Source organism: Pleurodeles waltl, chromosome 1_1 (assembly GCF_031143425.1).
Source record: "Pleurodeles waltl isolate 20211129_DDA chromosome 1_1, aPleWal1.hap1.20221129, whole genome shotgun sequence".
Lineage (NCBI taxonomy): Eukaryota > Metazoa > Chordata > Amphibia > Caudata > Salamandridae > Pleurodeles > Pleurodeles waltl.
In genome coordinates, this window is record NC_090436.1 from 21,517,167 (window position 1) to 21,540,053 (window position 22,887).

The 22,887-nt window shown below is 45.9% G+C and overlaps 1 long non-coding RNA gene across 1 annotated transcript in view; it reads right to left on the reverse strand.

The window, feature by feature from the left end:
* LOC138259812 (uncharacterized) overlaps window positions 1-22,887 on the reverse strand; it is a 73,922-nt gene that overhangs the window by 5,742 nt on the left and 45,293 nt on the right. The window contains exon 2 of the long non-coding RNA XR_011199187.1: window positions 2,364-2,508. This is a non-coding gene — a long non-coding RNA (uncharacterized lncRNA). The remainder of the gene's footprint in view (window positions 1-2,363; window positions 2,509-22,887) is intronic.

Genomic DNA, 22,887 nt, shown 5'->3' on the forward strand with positions numbered 1-22,887 from the left:
TATGCAGCACCATGGCGGTAGTTAGGGGAACTAGCATCAACATTTTTGACGCTACTTTAGAGCTTTGCAGGATTAGCCTAAAAAATGTTGACGCTAATCCTTCAAAGCCCATTGAGGCCCATTGTCACCAATGGAAGCCTCTTTTTAACGCCTGCTTTGAGCAAGCGTTAAAATTGCCCAAAAAATGATGCAAAGAAATCTGTTAGATTTCTTTGCGCCATTTCTGCCCACCTCCCCCAGTGGGGGAACGTCCCCTTTGCATACATTATGCCTGGCACAGGCATAATGTAGCGCAAAGGGTTACAGAGTGGTGCAACGCTTTCATTGGCCGCTTTGTAAATATGGCGCAGGGATTTTGGCCTCGTTAGGCCACATTAGCGTAAAAAAAATGGCACTAATGTGCGCAAGGAGGTGCTGGGGCCTCTTAAAACTGCCCCTTAGTTTTGTGGTTAGAGTAAGGAAAAGTCTCAGAGTTAATGTTAAGCTTAGGGTTTATGTAAAGGTTTAGATTAGGTTCAGATATAGAACTCTGGCTAGCATGAGGGCTAGTTATAAGGCTGGAGAAAGGGTAGGTCTTGGGGTAAATGTTACTCTTAGGATTGATGTTAGGGCTCTGACATAGTCGTTTTTATGTGTGTACATCCTTTCAATGTATGTTCTTGAAGCATTCAATTGATAATTAATTGTCATGATACTATTGCCGCTATCTTGATTTAGTGATCTTAATTATTTTCTGGAAATAATTGTGAGTAGTCCATGTTAGGTATCAGGTACTGACCATGTCCTGTCAGAAGTGGGAGTGTGTTTGCCTGCAGGAACTGGTCTTTGTCCAGAACCCCACCCTTAATTTTAACTTTGTGCAACACATGGGGGCAGATTTAAGATCCCCTTGTGCCATAATATCACCACATTAGCATCATTTCTTTACGCTAATGTGGCAATATTATGGTAAAAGTATTACACCAGATTTACAAAGTGGCGCAATGCATGCATTGCGCCAGTTTGTAACCCCCTTGCACCACATTATGCCTGCGCCAGGCATAATGTGTGCAAGGGGGGACGTTCCCCCATTAGGAGGGCCGAAAAAGTGCAGCAAGGAAATCTAAAAGATTTCTCTGCATCATTTGTTTCTGAATTTTTAACGCCTACTCGGAGCAGGTGTTGAAAGGAGGCACACCATTGTTTACAATGGACCCCTATGTACTGTTCAGGGTTAGCGCCAACATTTTTCAGTCAGGTGTAGCTTGATTGCAGTGGCACCCGTCATATTTTGTGTGTTTGATTTTGATATTTCAGACCTCTTGTTTCACTTTGTTAAATGATGTAGTCACAGACCATAGGGCTTGAGGTTATGTTTTTTTTGTGCTTGAGAATTTGAACAATCTCTCGAACTCTTCAACTATAAACAAATCACTGTAAACATTTCCTATCACAGTTCTACAAATTATCTTCTAAATTCTATTTAATTTGATTTTTGTAGGTATCTTTTTATGTCCTGATGAGGTCTATAACTGTGAGCAGGCTGAAACACATTGACCCGCTCTTAAAGAAAAAGAAATATATCAAGAAAATCAATAAGCTATTAGTAGGGCAATTAATGAGGTTTAAATAAAATTCCACCTTTTTGCAAAAACGTCCTCAACCTACAATTAACCTACAGTTGAATGTGATAGCATTTGGCAACTAAAAGACAGAAAAGGACTTCTTGATCCATCAATGAAAACTGGGTTTAATCGTGTTTGCTGTAAAGTATAAAAAATAAAAAACAGGAGACTGCATATTTCACTATAATATTTTCTTTAGAGTTTTTTTTTAAAGATAGCAAGATACTGCACAGTAACCAAGAACTTGACATTCCTGAAACTAACAAGGCTTCTAGAGGCAGATTAATCCTGACATTTGTGTGAATGAGCATTTAATTTACAATAGAAAATTCAATTTGATGTTCATATTGATTTCCACATCTTCCTTTGGGGTCAAGGATTTATGCCATGTATTTTTTACAACAGAATTCTACAAGCATTGGTAACAGGACATTTGCTTTCATGTGCAAGATATTGGCTGTGTGAGCAGAATATGCCCAAGTAATCTCATTGGGAGATGGAATGGGTCCTGCAGTTCTAATATTGTGAGTTTTTTGCTTATGTTTGAAATTTTAGCCCTTAATAAAATGCTTGTCTAAACATTCCTACATGTAGAACGTTTATTGGAAAGGTTGACGCAGATTCATCAAATAGCACTAAAGGTGTTAGCCATACAAAGCGTGCTTTTCCATTGATCTAACCCATCTAACGATGCCAACACAAGCACTAGATATATAAACCCAGATACCCCCTCGTTATACCCCAGCTCTCATACTGTACCTTGGAACATACGTGAAGAACTGGCACTGAGCATGGGATGTGCAAAGGGCCTGGCATTTGGAGACATCTGATGCAGTTGTCTTCACAATATCCTCACCATTGAAATCCACACTGGGTAGTAACAGATTAGCGCATTCCTTCCCACCTGAATCAAAAAACAGGGACATCAGCATCCCAGAGCTACCTTTCAGTGCACAGGGAGCAAAGCTCATGGAGATGCTCTGGTGGGACGCGTCTTTCAAGGCAGATAAACCAAAACCTTTAACACAGCATGGTAGAGACAGTGCATGCATTGATCTAGATTCCTAAACTACAGGCAACAGAATTCATGAAATACACGTCACAGCTGAACCCTGAGAATTGAATTTACCCTCAAGTGCAAATTAGTTGTTTGGAGGTTGCAACTTTTCTTGTTGAGGAATGTCCACCCAACTTGCATCAACCTCATCCATGTCCTTTTCCTCTGGCTGATGAGGCTGACTAGACGAATTCCGTCAAATCTGTTAATGTTAGCGCTAAAAAATTCTCATCTTGTGAAATCCCCATGATAAAAGCCTGGTTCATACACAAATATCGCTGAAGAGTTCAGGGTCTGCTGTAGGAGACCATGATGATCTACTGTCTGGTACCAACACACGTGTGTAGTGCTCTTTAGAAGTGTCATGTAGAAGCCCCAATGATTGGCAGGCCTGTAGCTCATAGTGTTTGAAGCTCTCCCTACCCTCTGTGGTAGTTGTTTGCCTCAAGTTGAAAATGTGTCCTTAAAAGCACTAAGAAAGCCTGTGCTATTCTTTCTCAAGCCAATACTAAAGCCACTTTCTGTATAACTTTAACATTTCATAAATGTTGGCAATATATTCCTTCTAATAAAAAATTACAAGGGGGCACAAATATTAATTTTTACCTAAAATCCCAAGGAGAAACTTTTGGAAATTATACATTGTATTCAAAGTGTTTACAGGAATTAAGGAAAGTCCATAAGATAAAAGCTTAGCTGTTTCCCACACTGCACGATGTGTAAGCTAGCTCTTATTTGTAAGAAAGGCAACTCTTTCTCTGCCCTCTTCACAGCCTCCTCGTGAGGGGGTGATCATTATCAATTTCCCCTCAAGGCACAGTGGTCACTGACCATTCCTTTGTTCTTCATGGCAAAGTGGGTATGCTTCCACAGAGGTCTGTTAAAACCCGTGATGCACTGGGCTCTTCACTGAGGGTTCATTTTAGATTTACCATGAACAACTAAGATGCTCTGACATCCTTCAATGGAAGAAGAGCATCCAAGTCTGATGATCTTCCCACTGTTAAATGTTGGAGACCCCATCTCCCAAGAAATGCATTTCTTAGTTTACGCCTAAGCTTGCTGAAGCAAATTTCTCAGATCATTGGGTTGTACAGATATAGGACATCCAATATAGTCAGTTATCCAGACTTGACTGGCTTCATCAGTCGTGCTGCCACCAGTCTTTAATTGACTCTGGCACTTGAGCATTCTGGTCCTCAGGAAGGGTTGGCTTTAAATGTGCATGTCCCTCATTTGCTCTTGTTTATAGTTTATGCTAAACAACTGTCTTCTTTACCTCTAAGAGCTGTAACATTTACACTAAATCTCCATATTTAGCTTTCCACAGAAAGATGCTGGTTAAAGTTGTCTATTGGGTCCCTTCTTGGTGGTACTCTGAAGACATTCAAAAGCCCAACTCTGCTACTAGGTTTCACCACCTTCTTGAGCAAATCCATTGTTAATCACCTATTGTTGCAACCCCCTTTACACTGAAATCTCTGTGCAAAACAGTGTATTAGTATATAAATATATAGTGCATCCACGTGTATAGAGGTATCTAAGTAGCACAAGCCTGATTAGACTGCAACGGTAGTGGCTTTCTGTTGTGCCATGGTAGTTCTCTTTGAAGAAACATGTCTTTGGTGCAGTTCCGTACTGACAAAGGTTTGAACCGTTCTAATGTTATTGGAGCAGATCTTAGGCGTGTTAAAAGGAGAAGGTCTGTCTTCGCTTTTTCCTTTTTTTGCATTTTTTGTCTTTCCTGTCAAATGATACAATGCCTCTTGGGTTAGTGCCAACCACGTAAGGTGGTTCTTTCCATCACCACATCTGCAGCTGTGCTATTTGTGATGGCCCAATGTAGCCAATGCTACTAGCCCTGAACATTAGGAGCCATAATTATGGCAAACGGGCCCAGCGTAGCCAAGCAAGTCACCTTGCAACACTGCACTGCCTCACAGGGAAAGGGAAGGAATGAGCTGTATTTAAGGTATATTCCGCATTCCTGTGCTTTTCCCCTGCACTGGTGCACAATGGGCTGCCTAGCACCAACTCAGGCACCCTTGCAGCATGGTGCAAGGGTGCCTCCATTGCATGCAGAATTGTTTTTGTGCAGGAAGGGGCTCCTTCCTGCACAAAAACAATCCCAGGAGGCGTATTCCTCTATCTAAGTGTGCTGCAGAATGCAGCACACATAGAAAGAGGAAGTGACACGGAAAAATAAAGATATTTATCCTTGTTCATACTCTCCTAGATCCAGTTAATTTATTGACTGTCAGCTGGGTAAGTCTGTGTTGAGTATGGTTAACCACACTTGCATCTGTGCTTGTTTTGTGCTGCTGTTGAGCAGAAGGATTCAGTCTTTGTCAGACTGAGCTTTAATTCAGCACCTAACATCCAGTTCTGGCTCAGAAAAAGAAGGTTTTTTCTTACTGAGGGGCATATTTACAGGAATGTGGTGCATCAGCTATGATGTGCCACTTTTCTTACGCCTCCTACCGGCACCTAACAACACCACCGTTGCACTGTATTCATGATACTGCACACCATGGCCGTCGTTACCACAACAGCATCAAAATGTTGACGCTAGTGCAGCAAAGAACAGGGAGGTTCTTTGAACAAAATGGGTGTATCACTTTAACACCTGATGTTGGAAATTTCACTGCACCTTTTTTTCGGGCCACCCTGCGCTGAAATGCTCCCCTTGCATACATTATGCCTGGTGCAGGCATTATGTGGTGCAAGGGGAGCAATTCAAGCATTGCACCACTTTGTAAATATGGCACAGGAGAAATGCCTCCTTAACGCTGCGTTAGCGTAAACAAAATTAAGCTGGCTGCACAAGGAGGTGCTTGTAGATCTGCCTGTGAATGTTTTTAGTTGAGGAGATACTCTGGTAGATTTGAGACCCATTGATGAATATTAGGTTTGTTGCTGAGCATGAATCCAACAGCTTCCATCCAGAGAATGACGATAATGGGGGACCGAAGGAATCCTGGGTAGACTCTGCAGTGGGAAAGACAGGACCATTCTGGCTCTTGAGATTTCAATATGGAATATAGGGCCTGATTTAAGGAAAGCGGTGCTGCACCCAGTGCCCCTTGGTGCCCCTCTAATGCCACCATGTGCGCACCTTATCTAAGATATGGTGCACCATGGCGGTAGTTAGGAAACTAGTGCCAAAAATGTTTATACTAGTTCTGCGCTTTGAAGGATTAGCGTCAAAAATGTTGATGCTAATCCTGCAAAGCCCATTGAGACCCATTGTAAACAATGGTGTACCTCGTTTAATGTGTCGAAAAAAATGGTGCAAAGAAAACTCTTAGATTTCTTTGCACCATTATTTTGGCTCCCTTAACGGGGGAACACCCCTTTTGCATGCATTAAGCCTGGTGCAGGAATAATGTAGCGCAAAGGGTTGCAAAGTGGTGCAATGCATGCATTGCACCACTTTGTTAATCTAGCCTCATTGGGGCACATTAGTGTAAAAAAATGACGCTAATGTGGTGCCAGGAGGTGCTAGGGGTTCTTACACCTGCCCCATGGTGACCCTGAGTTCTTTCTCTTGGCTAGCATGGGCAACCACCAGTGAAGCCACACATTATCATTGCTTTGATTGGCAAGTGGGATTTTGTTTTCTGAGATATGTTGACGTAATAATACAGCATGTGCAAAATGCATTCAATATTAACCTATTCACTTGTTGAAATATTTAAAGTTTTCATGTCTAGACCTCGGTGCCCTGAGCAGTGAAAGACAATACAGTACAAGGTAAAATTAGAAACAAATATTTTCCAAGTCAGGGTTTCCTCTTTTCAGACTTCCTTTCTGTTGATCGAGCAGGGTTTTCTGGTTGTTTTCACACTCATACAAATTATTTTAGCTACTTCTCTCCCCTCCATAAAATACACAGAAACTATTTTGTGTATTTACAACCCCCTGCTTCCCACCCTCTTCTTGTCCCCAGACTCTCCTCCACCCTTAGAGGTGAACAGTAGTGGTACAACCACCCAGATGTTTTCTTTCTAGCACCACCATGAGAACCATGGTGGTCTCAGGAACAGACAAATCATAAAATGTCCCCCTCAAGGCTGGGACACACTTTCACAGTTTCATTTTTCAAAGAAAGACCTGAAAATCTCTTGATCGGTCAGTTATTTCACCACACCCTGCTGGACCAGTTGAGAACCTGTTATTTTTGGCTGAGGCAGCTCCGACAATTGCTACAACAGTTCTATAGCTCTGCCAACCAGTGGCTAAGCACTGAATGTTGGGATATTACTATATTGGTATGCGTAAATTTGGCCTTCAGTCTCTTATGAACCTCTAGGGGCCTATTTATGAAAGGCTTGTGCTGCCGGTGCGTCACTTTTCTTGACGCCTTGGCGGCACAAACTTCTCCAGCATATCTCTGAAGCCACGCAAGGCCAGTCTGCGAAAGCTTTATGGAGTTGGACAAAGCTGTGCAAGTCGCTGTGTTGCTTACTCTGCGTCGGAGGTGCTCCAGGGGCGTTGCAGTGGGTTTTCCCAAGAAACGCTCATGGATATTAATGCATCCCCAGATTTTCTTGATGACATAGACTGGGGGAAGCACCAAAACCTTACTCCTCCTGAAGTGAGGCATAACAAGGACAAATACTTGTATTTCTCACTCTTTACTCTTTCCGCCTTTTGGGATTGTTTTTGTGAAGGAAGGTGCCCCTTCTTGAAGAACACAATCCTGCCAATAACGTAGACACCCTTGCACAGTAGTGCAAGGGTGCCTGTATTAAAGCTGGACTGCCAAACGGCACCCGTGCAGGGGCAAAGGAGAGGAATGCACCCTAATGCATAAATACAGTGCATTACTGCCCTTTCACTTTGGCGTGGGGCAGCGGAGCAAGGTGACTCAGGGTGCTACCCTACCCCAAAACCTCGTAAATAAGGGCCCCAGTGACAAAGCTCTCCCCACGTGTGCCTGGCAGTGCATTGAAGGGTTCTAATATGGTTTCTTTACCTTCTCCATGTATGACTTATAAGCAATGAGACTTGTAAACAACACGTTACCAACTGGTTACAGAATAGAAATGGCCAAGCATCAAATATGATTTTGAATTATAACAAATTCTGTATGAAATTAAGCATTCAGTTCCAATGAGAAAACATTTTGTTGGAAATGGCCCTTTTTTTAGGGAAATTCCCTTAAAATCTTTTGCTTTTTCCTCTCAGTCTTTTGTCGATCTTCTTAGCGTGGCCTTAGGACTCTGGGCAGTTTCTCACTGTAAGGCAGTGGGAAAATGTGCATGCCCGTCCTACACATGCTATGCAAGGTCGCTTCCGTGATTGATTTAGGTGCTAGATCCCCAAGTCCTCTGTAAAAAAGTAACCACATAGCTGGGGCGGGTACAGTTCTACCCACTAGTGGGACGTTGCACCAAGTGTGTCACCCACTAGAATAGTTTGCTAGGCATGTATCTGGCCTTTCAATGCAGGCCTGTGGAGGCGCAGTTGCACTTGAGCTTAGGTTGGCACTACTAACTTCGTAGACAATCCTGAGAAGCCCTCCCGCTACTTCTAGAGCATCCCCCTGAAGGGCACAGCAGATGGTAGCTGGAAGGCTGGGCAGGTACACAAGGGTGTCCCATGCCCAGAAGTGAGGAGTCCCCATGTGGATTTTCCCTACCTGGGAGGTCATCTCTCTCCATGTGATCTTGCTGATTCCCTACCTGGTAGACTTAGGGCCCTGGACACTCCCCCTGACAATAGAGTGGGGAAAGTGGGCACGCCTTCCTACATATATGGAGAAGTGGTGCTTGCCAGTGTGTGCGTGTGTGCCCACTGGTGTGCCAAACAGTGCTGAGCCTGTCATAGGAGGCCAGTGTGCGCACTTGCACCTACAGTGCTTTTAAACATGTGTCCATCCTGCCAGTGCAGGCTCATGTGTGCACAAGGGGACGTTTGCCCAGAGAGTGAAGAATACCCATGTGTGTTTTCGCTACGTATAAGAGCTGCTTGGCCCATAGGTTAACATGGGGAAGTGTTACAATTACTCCTAGCTGCAACAATGGATTGCAGCGGAGAAGCCTCATAATGTTTACTATCATTGGATTCATCCTCACAAACCCCTTTCTATGATAAAGGTGGTCTAGAATGTGGACATTTCTCTGCCCTAAAATGCTTTTGTGCCTTTTAATTCTACTGGAAATGTGGAAGAGCTCATCTGTGCATTCCCCATTGACAGCTAAAAAATGTGGGCACACAAATGGGAAGGAGACCTCTGCCATTTGTGGGTCTGGCTGAGTAGTTTGGAGGGAAAGGTTTGACACTTGGCCTCTCGCATCCAGATCATGGCCCCACTAAAAATTAAGATCTGCATTCCACAGCCCCAGGGCAGACAAGACGGAAATTTAGGAGAGACATCTGTGGTTCTAAGGGAAACCCTTTGAACCTCTCCCTACTTCAAAGGCACACTGCAGCATAACTACTGGTGCCACACTTCAGCAAAGTTGAAATACACTTGCAGAGGTGCAGGGCCGGAGACACTGGACGGCGTCATGCACACTGCCAGAGGATTCTGTTGTGCAGCAGGAGTAATTACTGCCATGGAAGAGATTGTGCACTCTTCCTAAACCATGGCTGGCCTGGACAGATTACCTGCTGCAGTGTGACACCCCATAGTGTGCTCTCCAAGGGCTTGTTGGCTTGCCCCCTGTTATCTTGTAGAGGTCTCAGGGACATCAAAGACCTCCTGGGAGGGACCTACACTTTGTACCTCTGTCATATGGAGTGCGGTGCCCTCTTAAGCGCTTACATCTTCTGTTGGATGTCACCTGGCAGCAGGGTGTGAGCATGGAATCAAGTATGTCGCCTGGAGACCAGATCTCCCTGCTGTGGAGCCTTCAAAGGATTACCTGCATTCAAGGAGTGTGGCCCTTTATTATGGGGCTGTGACCCACATAAGCGTCCACCTGGCCACCTATTGAAGTAACCTATGTGGCCTGTTTTTGTCGAGCATGCCACATTTCTCTTGTGCGACACACAACTGCTTGCTCATTGTGTGATGTGTCCAATTCACTGGTTGCGACCCTCGAAGGTGGGGGTTGTACCTGGAGCAGTGCCACTTTCTACCTTGTGTGGCACCGCTGAACTTGCGTCTGTGTGTGTGACCGGATTTGTCTGGCGCAGCGCAAGTCATTGCACACCAGACGTTGTACCTCATTACTGGGAGGTACAGGATTTGAACTCTTTGCATGTTTTTTTACTTGTGTGACTCAAGTCAGTGTGTACAAGACGTTATGCCTCATTCCAGGGAGGAACTCCATTGGTAAATTTTTGTGTGCAATCGGATTTGTCTGGAGCAACTCAAGTCCTTGCGCATCACTTTGCTCCCCATTTCAGGAAGGCACGGAAAAGGGTAACTCTACGTGGTATGTGGGTGATTGGGATCTTCTGGTGCAACTCAAGTGATCCTGTACAAGACGTTGTGCCCCCTTCCACGGAGGTGAGGAATTCGTAACTATTTGTGAATTGGAGTGCCTGGCTTGACTGGGCGCCACTGTGAATAGCGTGTGTCCCAAGTCGATCCTCCCCCGTGGCTTGAAGACTGGGGCCTGCATCTGAAGGCATGGTGCGGAGACACTTGAGTGAGCTTCCTGAGTGGTGGACAAACCTTAATTTGTCAACTTTTGCATGATAAGCCAGCAGCAGAATTGGACGCTTATCTAGGGTTGACACCTTGAGACATAGGAATAAAATGATTGACAATAATGTCAGATGTGTAGTCGACTATACTACTGCTTCAGCGGCTCTTCAGAGATGCATGAAAAAACATTGGCATATCCTCAAGGCAGAAATAACCCTGAAGGATCAAATATCTGATTCACCTATCTTCACCTATCGTAGAGGTAGAACTCTTAAAAATATTTTATGCCCTAGCTATCCACTCACACCCCAACAGGACAATTGGCTTACAACTCGGAATACGTTTTCTTTTAAGTGTGGTCGATGTGGGATGTGCAAATGGAGCAGATCAGGCATCTCTACTTTTGACAGCTTGATGGGGGATAGATTTCACATAATTTGCGACATCACGTGTGACAGCTGTTTTATCGTTTACATGATTGTATGCAAATGTGGCTTATATTACATTGGCAGTACTATAAGACCTCTCAAAGTTAGGATTAGCGAACACTACAGAGCCCTTATACAGCGGGATGCACGCTATCCCATAGTCATACACATGTATCACATGTATCAATGCCCGGAACAGACTGATACATGGGCTTTTGAGTTCTTTGGTTTTGAGATGGTACATGCTAGTCCACATGGTGGGAATAGAGAGTTAGAATTTAGGAAGAGAGAATGCCTATGGATACTCGAATTACGAGCAGTGGAGATTGGTCTGAATACCAACTATGGGATGGAGTATTTTTTGGATTGATTCAATATTATTTTAAGTGCTGATGTTTTAACTCCTGTATTATCTTGACATTAACCATACATGGATTTTCATCACTGTGGTTAATGTTTGATAAAATATAACTTTGCGTTTGTATTTCTTTCTCTGTTTAAGCGTCAATGTAACATCGTGTCTTATCCCACTATATTGGGGTAATTGGATAATTACCAATTTTTCTGTGTGTTACATGTTGTAAATTATGTACTTTGATTTCATAACTACTTATGAACTGTCAATCACGATATCTGATGTTTGGGAGTAATAAGCATATTGGACTTTACAATGTTGGCTTTTTCCAAGATATTATTCGTATTGTTAGCCTTCTCCGAGTTGTTGTTTGTTATTTGATGCCATTGATTTATAATATAAACATAAGATTTGTTTTCCTTTATTCTTTCTTTTTTGCTTTGGATGTGCTACCATCTGGTTGACTTGTGGGGTAGGGACTGGGGCACAAACGTGTTCTAAATTTAGTTAGAAGATATTCGGCCAAAAGGGAAGAGAGTAATAACCGCGTCAGTTTCCATGAATATTTAATTTATGTCCTCATGGTGTGTTTTTTCAGTCTACTCAACATAGAGAAATTTACTCCTTTCTTTCCTTTTTTGTTTCTCCCGATATTTTGGAGAAACTGTTTCTTGTTATACAGGTACTAAGGTATGACACTGTCGGGAGTATTAATTAGATCACGTTGGGGATACGCATAATATTCGTTTTTTTCTGATTTAAGATGGCTCTTGGCTTCTTTTGCTGTTTTTCTATATGCCCACGAGACCCTGCGTTCGCATTCTAGTCTTTTGACGCGCGCAGGGAACTCCGTTCTCTCGCGATATCTGATGAGGGATTCATCAGGCTATTTAACCCCTTCTGTGCCGCGGACGTAGTGGTTACGTCCTGCGGCACAGTGCTGCTGTGCCGAGGATGTAACCACTACGTCCTCGGCACACAGCCCAGAGGGAGCGCTCTCGCTCCCTCTGTGTGCTTCCCCCCACCTCCCCAAAGTCAGGGATGGAAGGGGAAGCCCTTCCCCTTCCACCCCCGACCCCCCCAACCCCCCCTGTGACGTCAGCGCGCGAGCGCGCGCTGATTAGTCACAGGGTCACCCCATCGCGCTGGAAGCAGAGCTTCCAGCGCGATTGAAAAAGAAATGCTTTTGCATTTCTCTTTCAATCACTGGGGGAGGCCCCGAGAGGCTTCAAAAGGGAAGGAAATGTATTTCCTTCCCTTTGAAGTCTCTCACAGGTTTCAAAAGCCGGATTGCTTGCAATCCGGCTTTTGAAACCCCACTAGACACCAGGGATTTTTTTTTTTCTCAATGAAATTGGCAAAAGGGAGCGACCTCTTGGGCAAGGGTCGCTCCCAGGGGGGCATTTTTTTAGGAAGGCCTTTTCTGCCCCCCCTGGGGGCAGATTGGCCTATTATTAGGTCGATCTGCCCCCAGGGGGGGCAGAAACCTCTAGGCACCAGGGACCTTTTTTTTTTTTTTTTTTTTGTGATGTTTTCTTTTTTTGTAGGTGGGGAGCGACCCCTTAGGCAAGGGTCGCTCCCCTGGGGGGCAAATTATATTTAGGCCATTTCTGCCCCCCTTGGGGGCAGATTGGCCTATTTTGATGAGGCCAATCTGCCCCCAAGGGGGGCAGAAACCATTAGACACCAGGGAGTTTTTTTTTGCGCGCGAATTTCACGCAACGGGAGCGACCCCTTGGGCAAGGGTCGCTCCCAGGGGGGGCATTTTTTTGGGAAGGCCTTTTCTGCCCCCCCTGGGGGCAGATTGGCCTATTATTAGGCCGATCTGCCCCCAGGGGGGGCAGAAACCTCTAGGCACCATGGAGCTTCTTTTTTTTTTTTTGTGATGTTCTACTTTTTTTTTGTGGGGAGCGATCCCTTAGGCAAGGGTCGCTCCCCTACGGGGCAATATATATTTAGGCCATTTCTGCCCCCCTTGGGGGCAGATTGGCCTATTTTGATGAGGCCAATCTGCCCCCAAGGGGGGCAGAAACCATTAGACACCAGGGAGGTTTTTTTTTGCGTGAATTTCACGCAAGGGGAGCGACCCCTTAGGCAAGGGTCGCTCCCTGGGGGGGGGGGGGGTTATTTTAGGCCATTTCTGCCCCCCTGGGGGGTAGATCAGCCTATTTTGATTCGGCTGATCTGCCCCCAAGGGGGGCAGAAACCACTAGGCACCAGGGATTTTTTTGTTTTTTCGTTTTACAGATGGGGAGCGACCCCTTGGACAAGGGTCGCTCCCCTGGAGGGGCAAAATGTATTTAGGCCAGTTCTGCCCGCTTTGGGGGCAGATCGGCCGATTTTAGGTCAATCTGCCCCCAAGGGGGGCAGAAACCACTAGGCACCAGGGATCTTTTTTTTGCGCTGTCACGCAAGGGGAGCGACCTTGTAGGCAAGGGCCGCTCCCCGGGGGGGGGTGGGGGGGACAAAATTATTTTAGGCCATCTCTGCCCCCTCTGGGGGCAGATCGGCCTATTGGTATTAGGCCGATCTACCCCCAGGGGGGGCAGAAACCTCTAGGCGCCAGGGCAAAAATTTTTTTTGTGTTTTTTGGTTTTGTTTGTTTGTTTTTTTAGAGATGGGGAGCGACCCATCAGACAAGGGTCGCTCCCCTGGGGGGCAAACTGTATTTAGAGCATTTCTGCCCCCCTTGGGGGCAGATGGGTCGATTTTAGGTCAATCTGCCCGCAAGGGGGCAGAAACCACTAGGCACCGGGGATTTGTTTTTTGGTGCCAATGTCACGCAGGGGGAGCGACCCCGTAGGCAAGGGTCGCTCCGAGGGAGGGGTGGGGGTTGGGGGGGCAAATTTATTTTAGGCCATTTCTGCCCCCCCTAGGGGCAGATCGGCCTATTATTAGGCCGATCTGTCCCCAGGGGGGGCAGAAACCTCTAGGCGCCAGGGCAATTTTTATTTTATTTTTTTTGTGTTTTTTGTTTGTTTGTTTTTTTAGAGATGGGGAGCGACCCATCAGACAAGGGTCGCTCCCCTGGGGGGCAAACTGTATTTAGAGCATTTTTGCCCCTCTTGGGGGCAGATTGGTCGATTTTACGTCAATCTGCCCCCAAGGGGTCAGAAACCACTAGGCACCGGGGATTTGTTTTTTGGCGCCAATGTCACGCAGGGGGAGCGACCCCGTAGGCAAGGGTCGCTCCTGGTGGGGGGGTGGTGGTTGGGGGGGCAAATTTATTTTAGGCCATTTCTGCCCCCCCTGGGGGAAGATCGGCCTATTATTAGGCCGATCTGCCCCCAGGGGGGGCAGAAACCTGTAGGCGCCAGGGCACATTTTTTTTGTGTGTTTTTTTTTAGAGATGGGGAGCGACCCATCAGACAAGGGTCGCTCCCCTGGGGGGCAAACTGTATTTAGAGCATTTCTGCCCCCCCTTGGGGGCAGATGGGTCGATTTTAGGTCAATCTGCCCGCAAGGGGGCAGAAACCACTAGGCACCGGGGATTTGTTTTTTGGTGCCAATGTCACGCAGGGGGAGCGACCCCGTAGGCAAGGGTCGCTCCTGGTGGGGGGGTGGGGGTTGGGGATGCAAATTTATTTTAGGCCATTTCTGCCCCCCCTGGGGGAAGATCGGCCTATTATTAGGCCGATCTGCCCCCAGGGGGGGCAGAAACCTGTAGGCGCCAGGGCACATTTTTTTTGTGTGTTTTTTTTTAGAGATGGGCAGCGACCCATCAGAAAAGGGTTGCTCCCCTGGGGGGCAAACTGTATTTAGAGCATTTCTGCCCCCCTTGGGGGCAGATTGGTCGATTTTATGTCAATCTGCCCCCAAGGGGGCAGAAACCACTAGGCACCGGGGATTTGTTTTTTGGCGCCAATGTCACGCAGGGGGAGCGACCCCGTAGGCAAGGGTCGCTCCCGGGGGGGGGTGGAGGTTCGGGGGGCAAATTTATTTTAGGCCATTTCTGACCCCCCTGGGAGCAGATCGGCCTATTATTAGGCCGATCTGCCCCCAGGGGGGGTAGAAACCTCTTGTTGCCAGGGCAAATTTTTATTTTATTTTTTTATTTTTTGTTTGTTTGTTTTTTTAGAGATGGGGAGCGACCCATCAGACAAGGGTCGCTCCCCTGGGGGGCAAACTGTATTTAGAGCATTTCTGCCCCCCCTTGGGGGCAGATGGGTCGATTTTAGGTCAATCTGCCCGCAAGGGGGCAGAAACCACTAGGCACCGGGGATTTGTTTTTTGGCGCAAATGTCACGCAGGGGGAGCGACCCCGTAGGCAAGGGTCGCTCCTGGTGGGGGGGGGGTGGGGGTTGGGGATGCAAATTCATTTAAGGCCATTTCTGCCCCCCCTGGGGGAAGATCGGCCTATTATTAGGCCGATCTGCCCCCAGGGGGGGCAGAAACCTGTAGGCGCCAGGGCACATTTTTTTTGTGTGTTTTTTTTTTAGAGATGGGGAGCGACCCATCAGACAAGGGTTGCTCCCCTGGGGGGCAAACTGTATTTAGAGCATTTCTGCCCCCCTTGGGGGCAGATTGGTCGATTTTATGTCAATCTGCCCCCAAGGGGGCAGAAACCACTAGGCACCGGGGATTTGTTTTTTGGCGCCAATGTCACGCAGGGGGAGCGACCCCGTAGGCAAGGGTCGCTCCCGGGGGGGGGGGGGTGGAGGTTCGGGGGGCAAATTTATTTTAGGCCATTTCTGACCCCCCTGGGGGAAGATCGGCCTATTATTAGGCCGATCTGCCCCCAGGGGGGGCAGAAACCTGTAGGCGCCAGGACAAATTTGTTTTTTGTGTTTTTTTGTTTGTTTGTTTGTTTTTTTAGAGATGGGGAGCGACCCATCAGACAAGGGTCGCTCCCCTGGGGGGCAAAGTGTGTTTAGACCATTTCTGCCCCCCTTGGGGGCAGATTGGTCAATTTTAGGGCAATCTGCCCCCAAGGGGGCAGAAACCACTAGGCACCGGGGATTTGTTGTTTGACGCCAATGTCACGCAGGGGGAGCGACCCCGTAGGCAAGGGTCGCTCCTGGGCAGGGGGGGGTCAAATTTATTTTAGGGCATTTCCCCCCCCCTGGGGCCGGCTGAGCTAGAGGTCAAAATCCACAGGTAGGCACTTTGCAAAAAACACCTCTGTTTTTTGTGAAAAAATATGTTGTGTCCACGTTGTGTTTTGGGCCATTTCCTTTTGTGGGCGCTAGGCCTACCCACACAAGTGAGGTACCATTTTTATGGAGAGACTTAGGGGAACGCTGGGTGGAAGGAAATTTGTGACTCCTCTCAGATTCCAGAACTTTCTGTCACCGAAATGAGAGGAAAAAGTGTTTTTGGGCCAAATTTTGATGTTTGCAAAGGATTCTGGGTAACAGAACCTGGTAAGAGCCCCGCAAATCACCCCATCTTGGATTCCCCTAGGTCTCTAGTTTTCAAAAATGCGCTGGTTTGCTAGGTTTCCCCAGGTGCCGGCTGAGCTAGAGGCCAAAATCCACAGGTAAGCACTGTTTTCCATGAAAAAATTTGATGTGTCCACGTTGTGTTTTGGTCCGTTTCCTGTCGCGAGCGCTAGGCATACCCACACAAGTGAGGTATCATTTTTATCGGGAGACGTGGGGGAACGCTGGGTGGAAGGAAATTTGTGGCTCCTCTCAGATTCCAGAACTTTCTGCCACAGAAATGTGAGGAACATGTGTTTTTTTAGCCAAATTTTGAGGTTTGCAAAGGATTCTGGGTAACAGAACCTGGTCCGAGCCACACAAGTCACCCCATCTTGGATTCCCCTAGGTCTCTAGTTTTCAGAAATGCACAGGTTTGGTAGGTTTCCCTAGGTGGCGGCTGAGCTACAGGCCAAAATCTACAGGTAGGCACTTTGCAAAAAACACCTCTGTTTTCCTTCAAAAATTTGGCTGTGTCCACGTTGCGCTTTGGGGCGTTTCCTGTCGCGGGCGCTAGGCCTACCCACACAAGTGAGGTATCATTTTTATCGGGAGACGTGGGGGAACGCTGGGTGGAAGGAAATTCGTGGCTCCTCTCAGATTCCAGAACTTTCTGCCACAGAAATGTGAGGAACATGTGTTTTTTTAGCCAAATTTTGAGGTTTGCAAAGGATTCTGGGTAACAGAACCTGGTCCGAGCCACACAAGTCACCCCATCTTGGATTCCCCTAGGTCTCTAGTTTTCAGAAATGCACAGGTTTGGTAGGTTTCCCTAGGTGGCGGCTGAGCTACAGGCCAAAATCTACAGGTAGTCACTTTGCTAAAAACAGCTCTGTTTTCTGTGATGTGTCCACGTTGTGTTTTGGGGCATATCCTGTCGCGGGCGCTAGGCCTACCCACACAAGTGAGGTATCATTTTTATCGGGAGACGTGGGGGAACGCTGGGTGGAAGGAAATTCGTGGCTCCTCTCAGATTCCAGAACTTTCTGCCACAGAAATGTGAGGAACATGTGTTTTTTTAGCCAAATTTTGAGGTTTGCAAAGGATTCTGGGTAACAGAACCTGGTCCGAGCCACACAAGTCACCCCATCTTGGATTCCCCTAGGTCTCTAGTTTTCAGAAATGCACAGGTTTGGTAGGTTTCCCTATGTGGCGGCTGAGCTACAGGCCAAAATCTACAGGTAGGCACTTTGCAAAAAACACCTCTGTTTTCCTTCACCAATTTGACTGTGTCCACGTTGCGCTTTGGGGCATTTCCTGTCACAGGCGCTAGGCCTACCCACACAAGTGAGGTATCATTTTTATCGGGAGACGTGGGGAAACGCTGGGTGGAAGGAAATTCGTGGCTCCTCTCAGATTCCAGAACTTTCTGCCACAGAAATGTGAGGAACATGTGTTTTTTTTAGCCAAATTTTGAGGTTTGCAAAGGATTCTGGGTAACAGAACCTGGTCCGAGCCACACAAGTCACCCCATCTTGGATTCCCCTAGGTCTCTAGTTTTCAGAAATGCACAGGTTTGGTAGGTTTCCCTAGGTGGCGGCTGAGCTACAGGTCAAAATCTACAGGTAGGCACTTTGCAAAAAACACCTCTGTTTTCCTTCACCAATTTGGCTGTGTCCACGTTGCGCTTTGGGGCATTTCCTGTCACGGGCGCTAGGCCTACCCACACAAGTGAGGTATCATTTTTATCGGGAGACGTGGGGGAACGCTGGGTGGAAGGAAATTCGTGGCTCCTCTTAGATTCCAGAACTTTCTGCCACAGAAATGTGAGGAACATGTGTTTTTTTAGCCAAATTTTGAGGTTTGCAAAGGATTCTGGGTAACAGAACCTGGTCCGAGCCACACAAGTCACCCCATCTTGGATTCCCCTAGGTCTCTAGTTTTCAGAAATGCACAGGTTTGGTAGGTTTCCCTAGGTGGCGGCTGAGCTACAGGCCAAAATCTACAGGTAGGCACTTTGCAAAAAACACCTCTGTTTTCCTTCACCAATTTGGCTGTGTCCACGTTGCGCTTTGGGGCATTTCCTGTCACGGGCGCTAGGCCTACCCACACAAGTGAGGTATCATTTTTATCGGGAGACGTGGGGGAACGCTGGGTGGAAGGAAATTTGTGGCTCCTCTCAGATTCCAGAACTTTCTGCCACAGAAATGTGAGGAACATGTGTTTTTTTAGCCAAATTTTGAGGTTTGCAAAGGATTCTGGGTAACAGAACCTGGTCCGAGCCACACAAGTCACCCCATCTTGGATTCCCCTAGGTCTCTAGTTTTCAGAAATGCACAGGTTTGGTAGGTTTCCCTATGTGGCGGCTGAGCTACAGGCCAAAATCTACAGGTAGGCACTTTGCAAAAAACACCTCTGTTTTCCTTCACCAATTTGGCTGTGTCCACGTTGCGCTTTGGGGCATTTCCTGTCACGGGCGCTAGGCCTACAAGTGAGGTATCATTTTTATCGGGAGACGTGGGGGAACGCTGGGTGGAAGGAAATTCATGGCTCCTCTCAGATTCCAGAACTTTCTGCCACAGAAATGTGAGGAACATGTGTTTTTTTAGCCACATTTTGAGGTTTGCAAAGGATTCTGGGTAACCGAACCTGGTCCGAGCCACACAAGTCACCCCATCTTGGATTCCCCTAGGTCTCTAGTTTTCAGAAATGCACAGGTTTGGTAGGTTTCCCTAGGTGGCGGCTGAGCTACAGGCCAAAATCTGCAGGTAGGCACTTTGCAAAAAACACCTCTGTTTTCCTTCACAAATTTGGATGTGTCCACGTTGCGCTTTGGGGCGTTTTCTGTCGCCGGCGCTAGGCCTACCCACACAAGTGAGGTATCATTTTTATCAGGAGACGTGGGGGAACGCTGGGTGGAAGGAAATTTGTGGCTCCTCTCAGATTCCAGTACTTTCTGCCACAGAAATATGAGGAACATGTGTTTTTTTAGCCAAATTTTGAGGTTTGCAAAGGATTCTGGGTAACAGAACCTGGTCTGAGCCACACAAGCCACCCCATCTTGGATTCCCCTAGGTCTCTAGTTTTCAGAAATGCACAGGTTTGGTAGGTTTCCCTAGGTGGAGGCTGAGCTACAGGCCAAAATCTACAGGTAGTCACTTTGCTAAAAACAGCTCTGTTTTCTGTGATGTGTCCACGTTGTGTTTTGGGGCATATCCTGTCGCGGGCGCTAGGCCTACCCACACAAGTGAGGTATCATTTTTATCGGGAGACTTGGGGGAACATAGAATAGCAAAACAAGTGTTATTGCCCCTTGTCTTTCTCTACATTTTTCCCTTCCAAATGTAAGACAGTGTGTAAAAAAGACGTCTATTTGAGAAATGCCCTGTAATTCACATGCTAGTATGGGCACCCCGGAATTCAGAGATGTGCAAATAACCACTGCTTCTCAACACCTTATCTTGTGCCAATTTTGGAAATACAAAGGTTTTCTTGATAGCTATTTTTTACTCTTTGTATTTCAGCAAATGAATTGCTGTATACCCGGCATAGATTGAAAACCCACTGCAGGGTGCAGGTCATTTATTAGCTCTGGGTACCTAGAGTTCTTGATGAACCCATAAGCCCTATATATCCCCGCAACCAGAAGAGTCCAGCAGACGTAACGGTATATTGCTTTCGAAAATCTGACATTGCAGGTAAAAGTTACAGAGTAAAACGTAGAGAAAAATTGATGTTTTTTTCACCTCAATTTCAATATTTTTCTTTTTCAGTTGTTATTTTCTGTAGGAAACCCTTGTAGTATCTACACAAATTACCCCTTGCTGAATTCAGATTTTTGTCTACTTTTCAAAAATGTTGCGGTTTCTGGGATCCAGCGTTGGTTTCATGCCCATTTCTGTCACTGACTGGAAGGAGGCTGAAAGCACAAAAAATCGTAAAAATGGGGTATGTCCCCGTAAAATGCCAAAATTGTGTTGAAAAATTGGTTTTTCTGATTCAAGTCTGCCTGTTCCTGAAATCTGGGAAGCTGGTGATTTTATCACCGCAAACCCTTTGTTGATGCCCTTTTCAGGGAAAAAACCACAAGCCTTCTTCTGCAGCCCATTTTTCCAATTTGTTTGAAAAAAACGAAATTTTCACTGTTTTTTGGCTAATTTCTTGGCCTCCTTCTGGGGAACCCACAAAGTCTGGGTACCTCTAGAATCCCTAGGATGTTGGAAAAAAAGGACGCAAATTTGGCGTGGGTAGCTTATGTGAACAAAAAGTTATGAGGGCCTAAGCGCGAACTGCTCCAAATAGCCAAAAAAAGGCTCGGCACAGGAGGGGGAAAAGGCCTAGCAGCGAAGGGGTTAAATAATGGCTGACGACAGGAACGTCTTGACTCTCGCTTTTCGGAGCGGTTATTTCGAGCTCCGTTTCCCGGTCTTTCTTATCTGAAGGATTTTAACTAAGGTGGGTCAGGGTGCCATATTCACCTTTTGTTGTTAGCGCAGTAAATATCTTGGATGATATGAGTGAATCTATATACCTATTGTTTTAATTTATATTTATATTTATTTTAATTTTAGTGTCCTAGGTGTTTATGACACTTTGTATGCAGCCACATATATATGGCCATTGCCGGGTAGGTGGTTTACATTACTCCTTGGGCGGATCTCACACAGTGTTTATCTTTTCACTTATCACCTTTTGTCCCTAGTACTTGGATTAGATAGTCATATTATATGTATTGTTGGTTACAGAGTCGTTTCTATTTGTGGGCTCAGAGTTTTGGGTTACAGAATTTCCCGTACTTTACCCAGTTGAGGTAGGATTTTTTTCTTCGATTCACTGTAGATATACTTAGTGATGCTTTGCACGCAAAAGGTGTATGCGGAGATTTCCTAGGCTCATTTATTACATTTAGGGGGTTATTCTAACTTTGGAGGAGTGTTAATCCGTCCCAAAAGTGACAGTAAAGTGACGGATATACCACCAGCCGTATTACGAGTTCCATAGGATATAATGGACTCGTAATACGGCTGGTGGTAAATCCGTCACTTTTCCGTCACTTTTGGGACGGATTAACACCTCCTCCAAAGTTAGAATAACCCCCTTAATCTTTTGGGAGTGCACTGGTTGTTGTCACTTTTTTCTTTTTTTTTCTGTTTCTTATTTAATTACTGCTTGCTTGTAATTGTAGTGACTTTTTTGGTTTTGTATTGGGTGCCACTATCCTTTGAGGTTTGTGCCTTGGTTCCTCCTTTTCACTTGCCTACTGGATGGGGCCTTCCTTTGGGTTCATTTTACCATTAATTGATACAATTGATTGTAAATAAGGGGATTTCTAATTTGAATTTGAGTGTGGCCAATATAACTAACTGATTAAACTTTCTTTTCCATTGGTGGTGGTTTGATTGTAATAGGTTTGGTGTGTAATGTATAATATATATAGAGACAAATGTGATATTATATATGTATTTTATTTTTGATATGTTTTGCAGCCTTTAAAAAGTCACGGGGAGCATTCACTCCCATGACGAAACACGTGTTGGCTGTTCTGTGTCTTATTAAAGATGGACTCTTCACTCAAAAGGATTCCACTGGATTTCTGTTCATTTGCATGTCTTATATGACTGTGGGGTATTACAACACGAAATAGGATAATATTTACATTAATTTAAATTTCAGTTATTAAGTTGTTTACGGGTGCCTAGGCCTATGCTATGAAACTTTAAGCCTGCTATCTATTCTTTTCCCCCCAATTTTCTCCAGGGACCCTGAATATGTGTGACTCCTGCCACTATCAGCCTAATATCCGGGGAAAGGTTGCCTTGCATCTCTGATCCGTGGGGGCATGGTAGTAGGGATTGGGCTGAAGGGTGGAGGAGGTTTGGGCCCAGGGGGTGTGCGAGTATAAGGACAATTGATCTGTCGGATATCAGTGCACTGCATTAGGATGCCGGGAGCGAGTGTGTGCAAGTGCGTGCTATTTGAGTCTGCCTGATATCCGTGGCAGCATGTAGCGGTGCAGTAAGTGTGTGGGAGTGACTGCTTGTGATTGACTACAACGCACAGCAGTATTCCCCTACATGTTATGTTCTTGTCAAAAGGTTGACATTGGGTTTTACCTGTGTGGCGTAGACCACAGAATTATTTAAAAGTACTGCAATTCTCTGTATGTACACATTGCTGCTATAGTTGTGAACCAGGTGCATCCTATAACTGTATGATATTGAATTGGGGAGTTCGCTAGGGTGGGTCCTGTGCTAACAACATTTGGCACCGCATGAGGGTGCTGGGAGGGAAAGTATTATTTTTCTCACATGTACATACTGCAAATGTGGTTTTAAGACAATTGGGCCTCGAACTGCTAGCGATATTTCTAAATGTGATTTCTGCCCAGATTTACATGATGTTCATGTTATATTATCTAATGTGTGTGTTGAATACAAATGTTATTTACACACGCCTCGTGTAAAGTCTTGTTTGTGATGC